The sequence below is a fragment of the Malaclemys terrapin genome, chromosome 4 (assembly GCF_027887155.1).
Source record: "Malaclemys terrapin pileata isolate rMalTer1 chromosome 4, rMalTer1.hap1, whole genome shotgun sequence".
Lineage (NCBI taxonomy): Eukaryota > Metazoa > Chordata > Testudines > Emydidae > Malaclemys > Malaclemys terrapin.
Window position 1 is genome coordinate 48,010,866 of NC_071508.1, and position 16,306 is coordinate 48,027,171.

The 16,306-nt window shown below is 40.3% G+C and overlaps 1 protein-coding gene across 1 annotated transcript in view; it reads right to left on the reverse strand.

Annotated features, from left to right (window-relative positions):
- PTPRJ (protein tyrosine phosphatase receptor type J) overlaps positions 1-16,306 on the reverse strand; it is a 139,179-nt gene that overhangs the window by 63,292 nt on the left and 59,581 nt on the right. The gene's annotated exons all lie outside the window — the stretch shown is intronic.

Genomic DNA, 16,306 nt, shown 5'->3' on the forward strand with positions numbered 1-16,306 from the left:
CACTTTACAGAGGCACAGCTGTACCACTACAACTGCAGTGCTGTAAGGTGTCCTGTGCAGCCACTCTATGCCCGCGGGAGAGCTCTCCCACTGCCATAATTAAACCACCCCCAACGAGTGGCGGTAGCTATGGCAGCGGGAGAGCGTCTTCTACTAACATAGCACTGTCCACACCAGCACTTCTGTTGGTAAAACTTACGTCAGTCAGGAGGGTGTTTTTTTCACACCCCGACCAACAAAAGTGCTAGTGTAGACATAGCCTAAGCAACTCAGAGGTAAAACCAGGAAATCCATCACACCCCCATCGAAGATGAAGACTTTTCACACATGCATATGTTCATACTTTCTGCCATGCTGTCCTTCAAGCTTGGGAGGCACTCCCTGTAAATATCTGCAAGTCTTCTACCCCATTATCCTCCTTCGAACTCTCTTTTTCCGTCATGCCTACAAATAACTTGACAACAGTTAGGCCACTGGTGTGCCAAGACCACTGCCTATCATGTTGATCTGTATTGTCTCATTCTTTCCTTGTACTCCCCCATCTGTCTGTCTGTATCCATCTGATGTCTCTTGTTTTATGCTTGGATTGTAGACTCCTGGGTGTAGGGACGGTTTATTTGTTGTGTGCTTATACAGTGCCTAACACAATAGGGTCCGAGTCCATGACTAGGGCTCCTAAAGGCTATAATAAATAATAATAAGGCTACTCTCCCCCCCACACACACATTCCCTCAAACTGTGAGCTAGCTAGAAACTTAATTGATGGAGAGAGCACTCTCTTCACACCCAACTCCTTCCCACACCCTATCACCAAAGAATAATATTTCAAGTGTAGAAAAAGTTTTTCTGTAAGAGTGTTAAAATAAAGTTTTTGGAAAAAGTCACAATCAAATAATTAGGATATTACAACAGTGGGTTTTCATTTATGTTTGGTAATAAAGAAAGGTGTATTGTCTAGAATGTTTGCATCTACAGGTCAACATATGCACAACCCCTACGGGCAAATGGCTTGTGGTTTTCCTGGAATTGGTAACAATGCACAGCATGCAACTCTTAGAGCGGGAAAATTCAGACACAGAAATATGAAAGAATAGCCAAACTTCTTCAAAGAAACCAAAATGCTATTTCACCCCCACTATGTTTGTGACAGGCAGAGCTGAGGGAACATGCATCCATTCTACTCAAGGGCAACATCTGAGATTAATTCAGTGGATGAAGGAATAAACCCAGAGTAGGGAGGGAGGAGTCAGCGAATACTGATTTGAATTTGAAAGTCATTTGCTAGTTTTCAGAAGAACTAAGAATCCATGGCTCCCACTGACTTCAGTGGTAGTTGTGGGTGCTCTGCCCTTCTGAAAATCAGGGCCTTGTGTTTGTGGGGGAGGGGAGTTAATATAACAAGTTATCCAAATGCCACAAAATAATGTTTAGTTATATAATACAATTCTACTGAAGATAAGAGTTAATTCCAGTTTTCTGATCTCCACTAGGCCTTTTATGAGTTATTCTGCTGAACCTATTTCAGCTGATAACCAGTGATACACTGAATCAAATGTATTTATGCTAAATACACTAACTCCACAAAACAACAAACTTTAACTCATTTCAATGTGGAACTCAAAATACACTTAAAGCAAACGCCAACGTCAAAACTTCCCCTCCGATATCTTTGCAAGCATGCAGGGTCAACCCTTTAACAGACCACAGTGACTTCCTCATTTAGTGAGTGTTGATGGGTTTATCTCTAGGGAAACTGGCTCTAATTTTAGAAACAGCATGCTAAGTTGCTTTCTGTGAAAGCTTTAGTTTTTTCCCCTCTTTTAACCCTGAATAAAGTAGTTTCACTAAAAACAACAAAGAAAAAACAAAATAGGAGAAAAAAATCCAATCAGTTGGTGTTCATTATTAGACAATCGACTGAAACCATTCAAGCCTCACACACTATTAGTATTGCAACTTCACAGAAAGAAGCTATGAAAAAAGTAAAGGCAATCTATATTCATACACTAACACTTGTGGCCTTTGCTTGCACAGGGCATTTTTAGATATTAAGCATTTATTTTCACTTTGTGTGTATTTAGATGTGACCTCTGACATTTGTAAAATTCTCTTATCCCCTAAGACATGCCCTGCCCGCAGCCCCAATCACGGATCAAACATCACCAATTTTTGGTATTTCCATGGGTTTTTGTGACAAAAATGATGGATTTCTAATTTGTGTTGCAACCATGTTTTTGTCCCCTAGCTGAAAAGGATATGTAAGACATGCCTGTCTCTTAGCCTTGTAGGTAGGCCCCAAAGAAAATTGCAACCAAATGTATTGAGGAGCGGCTCTGTCTCCTCCCTTCCTCATCCTCCCCACCTTTTCCCACCATCCCCCTTTTAGGGAAGTGTTTTTCCACTCTCGGTCTCTCCAGGAATCCAGTGACTTCAAGAAGAGTGACCGTAGTGTGACCCGCCTCGTTATCAACATTATCAAGGTTTGTAAAATGGGTGCAGTATGCAAAACAATGGCAGAATTATCTTTCTGGATAAAAGGGCTTAATTTGATAACCTTAAAACTATAAATCAGTCCAAAGATGAACCTTTTATTCACCCAGCCTCCACCCCACCCAAAACTTTGGTGGATTTGATCGAATGAAAGCTGTATTCCATATAACCTAATGTAGTTTTGGTTTCAAAAGAAGAAAGAATCTGAAAATCAAAATCTGGCCTCTTTGAACAATCTGTATTTTTTTGGGGGGGAGGGGGTTACTTTAACGACAGAGTTATTTATCACATTGCCATGGACTTGAAATAGCGGAAGTACCTTCAGTTACTGTATAACTTCATATTTGAAATGCTGTGTAGTAAACCTTGAAATACTGGATAGTAAATCAGGAAATAACCCCCACTGAAGTTTCAGTGGGGGCATAGGAAAAATTCCTTCCAACTTATACTAGCATCCATATTCATCTCCCATAGGGTGACCAGATGTCCCAATTTTATAGGGACAGTCCTGATTTTTGGGTCTTTTTCTTATATAGGCTCCTATTACTCCCCACCCTCTGTCCCAATTTTTCACACTTGCTGTCTGGTCACCCTAATCTCCCCTTACACTAAATACAGAGAAATGATGAAACTTTGCCGTGTGGTCTAGATTTCAATACACATCCCAGAAGGGGGCTGATCTGGAATTTTACTTCAGCCAAAAGAATAACACTTGAGACAGTCTAGTAATCCCCCCGCCACAAATACCCACACACATAGCTGGCCTTTGAGAACTGCAATTGGAGCTCCAAATTTTGTTTTTTTAATTAAAAAAATACAAATCCAGAAAGGACTGTGGAATCTCCAATATACCTACCACTGAACCTTTGGAGGACCAGGTGACTGATCTAGCAGTTAGCGTTCAGAATATCTCTTTCTGTAGAACAGATCTAACATTAAAAAAAAGTAGCTAAAATTATGTGAAGAGCTCTCATAGGAAGGGGGTGGGGGGGGAAAAATCACCCATTACATCTGTTTCCCTCACCCACGCTCTCCTCCTCCTCAGTCCCAGAAAGGCTCTTTGGAGGCAGAAAGCCACTCCCCCACAGAGCGATTTGGCACCAGGTAATGCTTTATTTGGTTGTGTCTGTATAATGCATATTAACATATTAACATGATTCTTCCAGAGAGATTTAGAAGAGAGACTTGGCTGACAATACGCTAAACCACTAAAAAGAAATGCTTCACAGGTAACAACCAGCATTTTCCCGAGAATTAAGAGAAATTTGAATGCTATCCACAACAGCACCAGCTAGTGCCTGAATAGTGTTACATGCTCCTGGTCCTACTGGAGTAGCAGGAGCAGGATCTATTCTTGCTCGCTGACTCATTGCCTCTGGGGTTGTGACACGTCATGAACCCTAGCATTAAGTTGCAACTGAAACCCCAAACAGAAATATACCCTTTACAGAGTTTCCCCATTCCCTACCTCCTACACAGACCTGGGGAAAGCCACTTTTTAACAGCTGCCAAATTATTAGTTATTGTTTAAAAGCCTTTCCCCAATCCAACATTACTTAAGTTGTTTCCTAAAAAACATGTTTATTTACATATCAGTGGCATGTGACTTGAAGAACCAGTCAACTAGCCAATGGTGTCACCTCCTAATGTCCTGGAGTTTTCTAAAGCAACAAGCCTGTTATTGTCCCTCCAGATGAATAAAAACCACCACTCTGTAGACAGTTAAAAAGAAACAGTGCTAAATTAATCTTGCAGAAAGACTATATACATTTGCATATATCAAAGTCATCCTGATACTCCATAGATTTTTACATAAGATCTCTTTTCAATGACAGTCCAGTTGAGTTTGTGTCTTGCAACAGTTTGCAAAAGAGAATAGTTTCCTTGTTTGACAGTGACAAGTAATATTCACAAAAAGAAGAACAGGAGTACTTGTGGCACCTTAGAGACTAACAAATTTATTAGAGCATAAGCTTTCGTGGACTACAGCCCACTTCTTCAGATGTATCGAAGAAGTGGGCTGTAGTCCACGAAAGCTTATGCTCTAATAAATTTGTTAGTCTCTAAGGTGCCACAAGTACTCCTGTTCTTCTTTTTGCGGATACAGACTAACACGGCTGCTACTCTGAAAGTAATATTCAAAAGAGCTACTTACTAAGGGCCAACCTTGCCTTATTTTCACCAAGCAGACACACCATCAGTGGGACAACTGGTGTGACTAAATTGACCAATACCAGGCTTTAAAGCGGTACTTGATAATCTTGTCTTTTATTTATGATTTTGTCAGATACATGAATTACGTCATTACATGGAAAACTAAAGTTTGCAGAGCCAACTGCCAAAATAAACAAACAATGCACATTCCTGCCAGGGCCGGCTCCAGGTTTTCTGCCACCCCAAGCGGCGAAAAAAAAAAAAATAGCCGATTGCGCCACTCCATTCTTCGGCAGCAGTTCAGCGGCGGGTCCTTCACTCCCTCTCTTCCTCTTTGGCGGCACTTCGGTGGCAGCTCAAAGAGGAAGAGAGGGACTGAGGGATCCGCCGCCGAATTCCCGCCGAAGAGCCGGACGTGCCTCCCCACTAACAGACGGAGTGCCGCCCCTTGTATTGGCTGCCCCAGGCACCTGCTTCCTTCGCTGGTGCCTGGAGCCGGCCCTGATTCCTGCATAGACACCCAGAGTTAGCCCAGGCAGGCACACCCTCCATTACCTGTAAGGGAGAATGTACAATGAAAAAATAAATAGAATCCCATAGCGATGGCACGTTTGTAATGGTGTAAAGATCAACAGAAAGAAGCCAGTATTTGCCATACAGCCAACAAATGAAATACACAAAGGGGTCTGTAGCAGCCTGATTGTCCAGATCTGTTTTTAAAAACATAGTACAGAAATAAGGAGCCTTCTTGGAAATTTCCCATCATAGGCTTGTTTCACAATGGACTGTTGTAGCACAGCAACAATAGCGGTGACATCTCTAACCACAAGTCGTTTATAGTTTTGGAGTCACACCCCTTACAAATGAATATAGATTCCTAACTTAGGAAAATATAGAACAATAACATTAAAAGAAAAAAACCCCTCCAACGTATTAAAAAACCCATCTTTCTAGTTGTGAAGCAATGAAATAAAATGTAAAATAAGAACAAAATTAGATTGTCTGTAGTTTGGTAGTACTCCAACTCAATGTCAGTGTTGTCTTCAGGACTAGGGAATACCTTCCACTGACAGCCTTCAGATTGCTCAGGCGTAATGCTAGACACAACACTGACTCCCTGGCATGACACCCACTTGCTTTAACAAGTGGGAACGGTGGTACATAAAAGCCTGTGTATTCTGTCCATATTGCTATAGGTGTCAAACTCCGGGTGCTAGTTGGTCAGGCTTGATGGATGGAGAGGTGGTTGAAGCCAGATAGGGTCGGGGCTGGGCTGAGGGCAGCGCTGACACCAGGGTCCAGGGACAGGCCATGGGTCAGAAGTGGTTGGAGTCAGTCCAAGGGTCTGGAGGTGGGTGCAGGGCTGGAGCAGGGTCAGGGTAGGGCACAGACAAGGCTAAGCAGGCTGGAACAAGGCTTGGGCAAGGCTAGGGGCACGAACAGGCACCAGTTCAAGAGCAGGCTGGAAGCCTAGGGAGTCTGTAATACCGCAAAGCACCGGGAGGGCTCCTGGACAAGTAGTGTTGTTCCAACGCTTGCAGCTCTGGCAGGGTCGGTGAAATACCTGCAGCTGGGGGTCATCTGACATGGGCCTTTCTCAGAGATAGGCAGTGAAATACCTGCAGTTGGGGGTCATCGGACATGGGCCTTTCTCAGAGATAGGTGGCTGCAGCATGCCTGAGGGCTGAGTCACTGCAGGCTCTGTTGGAGGAGTGAATCATGGCAGATGAGTGTGTAGTCCTGGTCTGGCTGCAGGTTTATTTCACAATTGGTCCCTTTTTATTTTATTTTTTCCTCTTTGACCTCAGTAGGCACCACACAAAACTTCCCAGTTTAATACCATTTGCAAATTTCAGTGCTTCTCACCCACCTCATGAAACTGGACCTAGCAATGACCTCTGAGCCCAATCATAAAAACTTCCCCTTAACTTGAGGCGTTGCCATCTTCTACCATTTGTTAATGATCCTTCAGCCAACTCTCGATACAATTTTGTATGTTTTTGAAGTATATAAAATACTTCGCTAAAATCCAAATAAGCCATATGTCCTTATTCCTTCAATGCATTAATTTTGCAAGTCTATCAACAATAACAACAAACAAAAAAAGCAATTGTGTTTTCCTGGCAAGATCAGTTCTTGATAAACTCAGGGTTATATTATCCTGTAAATATTTAACAAGTTTTCCTCCTAATATTTTCCATTTAATTTTTTCCCCTGTTTAAAGGCTAGTGTTCAAATGCAAAATATTATCTGTTTATTACATGGGACATTTTGTACAAAACCTACTCAGTTCCAGTCTTGATTCTCTAGTCCTGGATAAGAAGAAAGTTTGACCTATTCCCTGCATTTAACATCTAGACAACCTTCCAGCTGACAAAAAATACAGGCAGTCCCTTCAGTGTGGAGACTTTCCTGCTATGTACTTATGTTTCTGTGATGCAGACCATAGGCCACTAGAGGCCACAATAAAACCACCAAATCTACATTTGTATGACTAAAAGTTATCATGCCCAGGCTGCCAGACAAGTTAATGCATTATGAAAGCACATGTCTTAGAATTACTCTGCTAGAATGCACTGGATGCAAGCAGATGCATACCTTGATTTAGCCATGCATCATAGAAACATAAAAATGTAGGGCTGGAAGGGACCTCAAGAGTCCAGCCCCCTGTGCTGGAAACAGGACCAAGTAAACCTAGAACATCCCCTGACATGTGTTTAACACAGTCTTAAAAACCTATAATGATGGGGATTCCACAACCTTCTTTGGAAGCCTATTCCAGAGATTAACTACCCTTATGGTTAGAAAAAGTTTTTCCTAATAGCTAACCTAAAACTCCCTTACTGAAGATTAAGCCTCATAACTTCTTGTCCTACTTATTTATTTTATTTTATTTACCTTCAGCAGACATGGAGAACAATTGATTACAATCCTCTTTACAGCAGCCCTTAATATATTTGAGGACTTATCAGGTCCCCCTATAATCTTCTTTTTTCAAGACTAAACAGAAGGTCCTTTATTAAAGCTTTCCTCATAAAAAGTTTAGAAAACATAACCAATCATTTTTGTTGCCCTCTTCTGGACTCCAATTTCTCTATATTTTTCCTAAAGCGTGGCACCCAGAATTGGATACCATACTCCTCCTGAGGCCTCACCAGTACCAAGTAGATCAGACAGTTACCTCCCATGTCTTACATACAACTCTCCTGTTAATACACACCAGAATATTAGCCTTTTCTGCACCTGCATCATATTGTTGATTCATATTCAATTTGTGATCCACTATACCCCCAGATCTTTTTTCAGCAGTACTACCATCTAGCTAGATAGTCCCCATTTTGTAGTTATGCATTTAATTTTTCCTTCTGAAGTTTTCCTTCCTAAGTGAAGTACTTTGTAATTATCTTTATTGAATTTCATCTTGTTGATTTCAGACCAATCTTCCAATTTGTCAGGGTCTATTTGAATTCCAACCCTGTCCATCAATGTGCTTGCAATCCCTTCCAGCTTGGTGGGTCATCCACAAATTTAAAAGCATACTCTCCAAGTCATTAATGAAAATATTGAATAGCATCAGACTCAGGACTGACCCCAGCAGGACCCCACTAAATACCCTCCCAGTTTAACAATGAACCATTGATAACTACTCTTTGGAGTATGATCTTTCAACCAGTTGTGCACCCACCTTATAGTAATTTCATCTAGACCACATTTCCCTAATTTGCTTATGAGACTCATGTGGGACTGTATCGAAAACCTTACTAAAATCAAGATATATCATTGTACTACTTCCTCCAATCCACTAGGCCAGTAAACCTGTCAAAGAAGGAAATTAGGTTGGCTTGGCATGATTCGATTTTGACAAATCTACTCTGGCTATGCCCTATAATGCCATTATCCTCTAGGTGTTTACAAAATGATTGATATCTATCCAACTAGTAATATACATTAAGACTTTACTATTTTCCCCCCTCCTCTGCTTTTCTTTTGTCAAAAGAAAAAAATGAAAAAAATGTTGGACTATTATGACTTCACTAGGTCCTTAAGTATCACAAATACGTGAAACAAAAGAAGTAACTATGCACAAAGTACTGGGTGCATTCAAATGAAAAGGTTTATCAATTTGAATTTCTCTGTGTGAACATTAGCAATCACTTTCAGAAGCATTAATGCCACCTCAACTTGTCCCTTTAAACTTTCTTCATAACTTAGATTCTTTAGATATATCATCATCTTTGCTGCCCCACATTGCATCCTGTCTAATGCATTATCGTTCCCACAGTATTGTGATCAGTGCTGCATTCCAGATGAGGGTTAACAAACAAGTACCTTATATAACAGCACATACCACTCGTTGAGTCTTTGACATGAGCTGTGCACTAAGCAGAGGATTCTTTGGCAATTGCACCCAATCCTTTTACGAGTAGTTACACTGCATCAGATCTACATTTAACACTTCCTCGCCTAGCTTTTGGAGTCCAGACCAATTGTTTTATATTTCTGTTCACAGTGACCGGTGTTTCCATATTACCAACCTGGTTATCTGAATGTGCCAACTTCTTTTTGTTTGTTTGATACGTTATTGGCTTGGTCTCAGAATTTCTTAGCGGCAACTTATTTGTTGCATCCTAAATCCTACATTGCGCTGTTTTGCACTAAACCTATATGCAAATTGTCTCTGAAATAAAACTAACATTTGATCAACTTTTTCAAAACAAATCTGAAGTGTTTAGCAATGGCAAAAATTGGAGATCCAAACGTCTTCAAACTTGGAGAAATTCCCATCCCAATCTGACTTTTGTCTCTCAGGCCTATCTTCCAGGATGTTTTGAATAAACCCTCAGTGAACACTTCCTTATTGTGATAGTCCAATGAGGAAGAAATTAAAACCTTCAAATCGTTCGGTCTTGCCTTTAATCAACTATACATGTATCTCATTTAATGGACTTAAACTTTGCCTCTTGCTAAACAGACTGCTAAAGTCCAAAACATGTAGTATTACTTGGAACCGAAAACAACAGATCCCATTGTACTACTCCAATAAGTTCATCTTCTTGGCAGAATGTCGCCACCCTCTCCACCCCCCTTCCACCTCCACCCCCAAGAAGAAATTGAATAGCAACAGGAATGACAATTGGCCTTGCCATCACCCCACCACCCTACTGGCCTCTATGAATAAATTGAGACTTGAAGAAAAGCTAATTCACTGATAACTTGAGTTTTCTTTCATTTCATTTCATACATGGCTATAAGTGGTCAATTTAATAGCCACTTGTTTGCTGGGAGAGGTTAAATATAGGGCCTGATTTTGTGGCAGATCTATGGGTGGAGCAGCTGCAGAACAACGAAGGGCTCCAATCCTAACTAGCTGTGAACTTTTAGTGGAGGAAATTAGGGTTCATGTTTTATTTCTGCTTGGGTTTTCTTCTTTCCAATCAATAGTGAGGGAGTCTCATCTGGTTTGTAGGTTTGGTTTAGCTCAGATAAACCTCCAGAAGTTTGGATGTTATTTCAGATCTTATGTCTAGGAATCAGATGTACATGTGCGCTTGGTCCTGAGGTTGGTAATAATCATATTAATTTAAATAGTTTGCATGCTGCATCGCACACTAATATAAAGCACAAAACCAAACAATTAAAAATAATAAAGAAAACATTTATTTAAAAAAGAAAACCAGCCCTTATGACATTTCCACAGTCATTTGGATAGATCGGAAACACCATCTAACTAGCCTCTTTAGTATTTCTATACAATTTTAGATTTTTCTATTGCTCATATCACCACAGTGTGTAAGCATGAAGTCTCTTTCCACATTATGGTCCAACTCCAGAAATCCAGGTTAATGCAAAAGTTGTAAAACAGAAGGTTACTAAACTTTTCAAATTTTAAGAAAGATTTGCAGTAGGATCAGTCTGGCTTAAGTTCTTCCCAGTTTTATCCAAACTCATTGATTAGTAATCAACATAAAACATCCACTATGGCATATTATATTTATATCTAACTTATGGGGTAGCATTATTTAAATATGAAAGTCTTCTTTCACTTAAGAGAAATAATGGATATTCAACATATGTAGCAGCTTTTAAGACATGTAAATTCTACTGTTTTCCTATGGGTATTGGATTTATGAAGGTGATCACATATCCGTATTTTAAAAGGTAGAGAGGATACTTTATTGTTCAATAGATTGCTTTGGTAAGGTAACTTTGTGACGTTGTGCAGTCTATATGGTTTTATAAAAATATGATGATAAGTGAATATAATGTAACTGGGATATGCTTCATGCAAAAGGTCTCCTGTAAGGTATCATTACAAAGCTTATAATCTACTGAGTGTGATCATCCTATTTGTATAAATGTACCACTCTTGTGTCTAAAACTAGAAATATGAAATATAACTCTGAGGGCCTATTGTAATTTTGTAAAGTGTGGGCCATTAATGGTGGTTTGGAATCTTGATGACTCCCATTAACTAGGACCATTGTCTGCAAATGGCTGTGTTTTACCTGTAAGTCTTCATGTATACATGTGTGCTGGCAAGTGGGTAATGAAGTCTTGCAGCGATATGTGATCATGAACTGGAATCCATCTTTAACCTGGTGTCTTTCCATTGAGAAGGAGGGGAGAGGGACAAAAGGATTCCCACCTTATGCAAAAGATATATAAAGGGGTGGAAGAGAACAAAGAGACAGAGAAGAGCCATCATGAAGAATCCCCTAGCTACCACCTAAGCTGGAACAAGAGCTGTACCAGGGGAAAGAATTGTGCCCAGCCTGGAAGATGTCCAGTCTGAGGAAAAATCTTACTGAAGCATCTCTGAGAGTGAGATTATCTGTATTCAGTTTGATTAGACATAGATTTGCGCATTTTATTTTATTTTGCTTGGTGACTTACTTTGTTCTGTCTGTTACTACTTGGAACCACTTAAATCCTACTTTCTGTATTTAATAAAATCACTTTTTACTTATTAATCAACTCAGAGTATGTATTAATACCTGGGGGAGCAAACAACTGTGCATCTCTCTCTATCAGTGTTAGAGAGGGCGATCAATTTATGAGTTTACCCTGCATAAGCTTTATACAGGGTAAAAGGGATTTATTTGGGTTTAGACTCCATTGGGAGTTGGGCATCTGGGTGCTAAAGACAAGCAGACTTCTGTGAGCTGTTTTCAGGTAAACCTGTAGCTTTGTGGCAAGTAATTCAGACCCTGGGTCTTTGTTGGAGCAGACAGGAGTGTCTGGCTCATCAAGACAGGGTGCTGGAGACCTGAGCTGGCAGGGAAAACAGGAGCAGAGGTAGTCTTGGCACATCAGTTGGCAGCTCCCAGGGGGGTTTCTGTGATCCAACCCGTCACAAACTTAATGCTACTGCATAACGTGGCTTGATCCAAAACCCTCTCAAATACATGGAAAGACTTCCATTAACTTCAACAGGTTTTACATCAAGCCCTTAGGGAGTAAGGCAATCTCTTATTTTATGTGTTAAACATATTAAAAATTAGCAGACCTGTGTATTAGGCTACTCTTATCTAGCATAAAATAGCAAGTTTCACTGTGTATTTTTATGTTTTGCCAGACTAGAAAACCTAACTGAAATATATCTGGGATTAAGAGAACAATTAGAAATGGTTGAGTGTTATTAAGAATAATTTTATTACATTCATCTGCCTTACTCGAGTCTACTTCCCCTCAGGGAAAATAGAAAAGAGAATACCAGTGGCTGCAATTCAAAGAGCAAGCAATAGCTCACTTTGGCAATACTTTGCTGTAGGTGCATCTGCAACAACAAGACTTTCTGGCCTCAGTTGTTATCTGTAAAGAGCGGGATATTGAAAAGGAAGAACAGAGCACAAAAACTAAGATATGTCATTTAGAGAGTGGGAAAACCAATTTACTTCAGGAATGTTTCTGCTTTTCTGCTCACATTCCTCTGAGGAAAGAGGCTGCAACATCCCAAACCTATTTATTCAAAAACTTACTAAAAAATGCATATCCAGGACATTTTGGAATCCAAAGGAAAACCTTCTTAGAGTCTACCCAGACCCTACAAAATAGTGTTTATCTCCCCACCCCACCACCCACAGACGCAAAGGCTACTATAATGGACTGAACGGACCTGGCTGCAAAGAAGCCAATCACATACAATAGAATGCAAACCCTGGAATACATTGAGTCCACTTACTTGGGACAGTATCCTAGGATTGGGCGACTAAAGATTGCTGCTAGGAGGCCTGGATGAAAGCCAAGAGATAAATCCACATGCCTCCCTTTTTGATGTATAATGCTTTTGTACTTGTTCAAGTTGTTCTATATGTTAGCACCTAGAACATGTTGGTTTGTTATAAAGGAAAAGGTAAAAAAGGTATATTAAATAAAAATATATATATATAAATTTTAGCTGTGTGGCTTGTTAGTTCTCACATACAAGACAGCAATCATTCTATCATCTGTCAGTCTTCATCCACAAGCCTTAGTTTCCTGTGATGAGCTCTACTTTTAGTAAGTCCTCAACAATACTCTTCTGTGAGGAAATTTCTTGTTTCATTCATTCTCCAATTAAATTTTAAGACCCGCACAGGGTTTTGTAGTTAACCCTGGAAGGTCACCCTCATCATTTGGCCCATCCTCATGGCTATACTCTTTGGAACACGCAATTTATTGTCTACTACTACACTCTCCTCCAAGTAACCTCATCTTGGAAGCACTGCAATTGTGAAAAATATCTCTACTTCATCTCCAGCTGCTGCCTATTGTTGGGTTAAATAATGCAAATAACTCCCCTCTTTATCACCAAACACTGATCAGATCCTAGGAGAACAAGAGCCACTCAGTTTATCAAAACACATTTATATATAGCACATACAGATTAATTCATGCCTATAATTAATAGTGAACAAGTATTTCCAATCTAAGGATATTTTCCAGTTGTATAACATTTTCTCAAACTTTTACCTTTTCACATTTGGTCTCAGCCCAAGAACAACTGTTTTGTTGTTGAACATTTGAGGGAAAACAGTTCTGCCATTTTTGAAGAAAGACGGAAAGTAAAAAAACAAGCAAATAAAGAAACAAAGAAACAAACAAAAAAAACCCCACACAACTACTGAAATTTAAGAAAAAGCACTATTAAAAAAACCAAACAAAAACAGTTTTAACATCTCAAAAAGAGGCAGTAGAAACTTGAATTTTTGAACAAAAATAATATGCAAGTTGCCGGTAGGCTTTTGATTGGTCTAGCAATTTAAAAAAAAATTTTTTTAAATATTTCTTCTCATATGCACGTTGGTTTATTATTTTCTATATAACTGGATTCCAGGATTATCATTCTGAAGCCTAGAATAGCTGTTGAATCAGTGTGAGGCGATAGAAACAGCTAGCAGCATGGCTGAGAGCTCTTCTTGTTTAGAATATCACCATGCTCAGTCATCCCTGGGATTCATGACTAGTTACCATCCAATTTTTAAGTTCTCAGCCATTCTGGGCTTTTCCACACTTTATAAAGTACACCTATATGACAGTACAGGCTTTCCCCTAGTTCTACAATAAATTTTTAATACTTTTCTCACCTATTACAGACCATAATGCATTGCATACCAGACTCCCTATGTGCATGAAGTCAATGATAAACCTTTAAAGACATACTCATTTTCAAAGAAGAAGTACGACACACAGAAAAGTCTGATGAGGTTAGGGTGACCAGATGAGAGGAAGAAAATATTGGGACACATGGGGGGGAGGAGGGGAAGGGGAGGGTCTGCCGACAGAGAAAAAAAAATCACGACTGCCGCCGGCGGAGCGAACTATCGGGACAAATTGCGTCCCGACCAAAGTTCTGTTGGGACGCGGCACAAACACCTAAATATCGGGACGTCTGGTCACCCTAGATGATGTATACTGTTGATTCAGCCACACTAAAGAAGTTAAGCAAATAATTGTCCTTCACCATCCTCTGCATACTGCTTACTTGTATAAAATGTGCGGTGGGCGGAGGGAAAGAGAATTTATGGTAAGTAGTAGTAACTGCACTTCTGCTGCTAAAATGACCACTAACAATGTACTGTGTAACATACACATGATTATGCAGACTTACACAGTAATGGTAGTTTCATTACATTTCCAGAAAAGATAATTACACATTTGTTTGGTGCTCTTTCTTCTCCCCCTCCTCCTATGCAAAAGAGTTAAATAAACCATTTCTAAAACTCATTTCCTTGTATCTATTCTATCTTTAGCAAACACAGCTAGTCATTCATTCAAAGATTTACCTAATAATGCTAAGAAACCTTTAGGCAAAACGTGACTAACTGCAAAACAGGTTTGAAGAGAATGCTTGACTCCTACAAGGATAATTAGCAACAGGAACAATCCACATAACTTTTACAGCCTATTGTATTATAAAATACACAGAAAAAATCACTGTACTTCTTATTACTCTGAACCATACTCGCTTTTATTCCTCTGTTTACACCTAGGTTCAGCTCCACCAGTGACAGAAATAATAGAAGTTGCAGCTTCAGCCTTGTGTTCACTGCTAAAAAAGGTGTTGTTTTTAGCCTCAGGGTAACTATGGTGCATGAGCTATCCTGAGATAAAAACACTGTGAAGACATGGCATTTTAGTTCTACTGCAAGGTAAGCTAGGCAAGGTCAAACCCAGGCAAAGTTATAGTGCTGACCTTGCCTTGCTTATCTTGCAGTAGAACTAGAATGCCTTGTTTTCACTGAGTTTTTAACCTCAGAATAGCTCACACGTGTTCATTATCCGTAAGTAAAAAACAAAAAATTAGCCGTGATGACAACGCCACAGATGGAGTCATCAGATGTTGCTATAGTTTTAAGCATCATGTTGATAAGATCTGGGGCTGGGCAGCAATTGGATGACAAGGTACTTAATAGGCCAACTCTACATTATTGCTGTCAGTATAGCTACCACCAGCATAGGTAACCCAGTGGTAGCAACAGTGTGGAGTTTGTGACCTTATGTCTATATTAGATCAGTCTCACACTGATTCACGTGGGGTGGCTGTCATCTCCTGCTGAAGAAAAGAACACAGCTACCATATCAGGGGCATTACTAGGGGGGAGGAGCATCACAGGTGGAGGAACATTGCTGGGGGAGTGGGGAGGGAACACTGCAGTGGTGATGGGAGAAAGATTTCAGACTCAGCTGGTGAGCCACAAGTGGACCATTTCAGGGAGCAAATCATAGAATGATAGAATATCAGGGTTGGAAGGGACCTCAGGAGGTCATCTAGTCCAACCCGCTGCTCAAAGCAGGACCAATCCCCAGACAGATTTTTGCCCCAGATCCCTAAATGGCCCCCTCAAGGATTGAACTCACAACTCTGGGTTTAGCAGGCCAATGCTTAAACCAAATGAGTGTGTGCACATGTGCAAGGAAGGGGACACATGCTCATGGGGCCTGGGAAGGTAACAGAAAGGTGAATCTCAGCCAGTGAACTAAAGAAGTGTTATATCTAGTTAGGTGCAGATAGCTACCACCAGTTTGTGTTTGCAAGTTTGTTCCTAGGTCATTCCCGTAGTTTTGAGTCCAGGAACTACAATCCCCAGGATTCTCCAGGGGAGGAGAGAGGTGAGGAAAGGAAGAAAGTCAGCTCTGTGAACGAGTGAGGGGAATAAAACTTACCTTTGCTATTATCAAG